Here is a 659-nt window from a genome sequence, read left to right as displayed (position 1 = left end):
TCCAACCCGTGATTGTCCTAGTCGGTATCAATTCATTGCTCTCATTCTTTATTATCATGATACCACCTTTTTTTGGAACCACTTGCACCGGGCTTACCCAAGGACTATCTGAAATAGGGTAGATGATGCCTGCATCTAAGAGTTTTACCACTTCCTTTCTCACCTCTTCCTTCATAGAAGGATTCAATCTCCGTTGTGGTTATACTCTAGGCTTGAAATCATCTTCCATAAGTATCTTGTGCATACAAAGAGACGGAGAAATGCCTTTAATGTCGGAAATGGTCCATCCAATGGCTGATTTATGCTCTCGTAATACTCGAACCAATCTCTCTTCCTATTTACTCAGCTTTGCATTGATGATTACTGGAAAGCTTTCTGATTCACCAAGATACACATATTTAAGGTGAGATGGTAAAGGCTTCAGTTCAAGCTTAGGAGGTTCCTCGGTTTTTGCCTTTTCCTTCTCTTTTTCTATGTCAAACTCTTCAAATTTTGGATCTTGGTTTGTGTCTATCGGTTGGAGTGCTTCCAACAACCTAGCACACTCATTCTTGTTTGACTCTTCCACATAAGTTGTTTTGGATTGGGCAATGTAAGCTTCTAAATGTAGATGAGGGGTGTTCTCTTTGATCGTATCCACTACAAGTCTATCCACCAAA

Source organism: Pistacia vera, unplaced genomic scaffold (genome assembly GCF_008641045.1).
Source record: "Pistacia vera cultivar Batoury unplaced genomic scaffold, PisVer_v2 Contig563, whole genome shotgun sequence".
In the NCBI taxonomy this organism is placed as follows: Eukaryota; Viridiplantae; Streptophyta; class Magnoliopsida; order Sapindales; family Anacardiaceae; genus Pistacia; species Pistacia vera.
Note: the sequence above shows the minus strand (reverse complement) of the source record.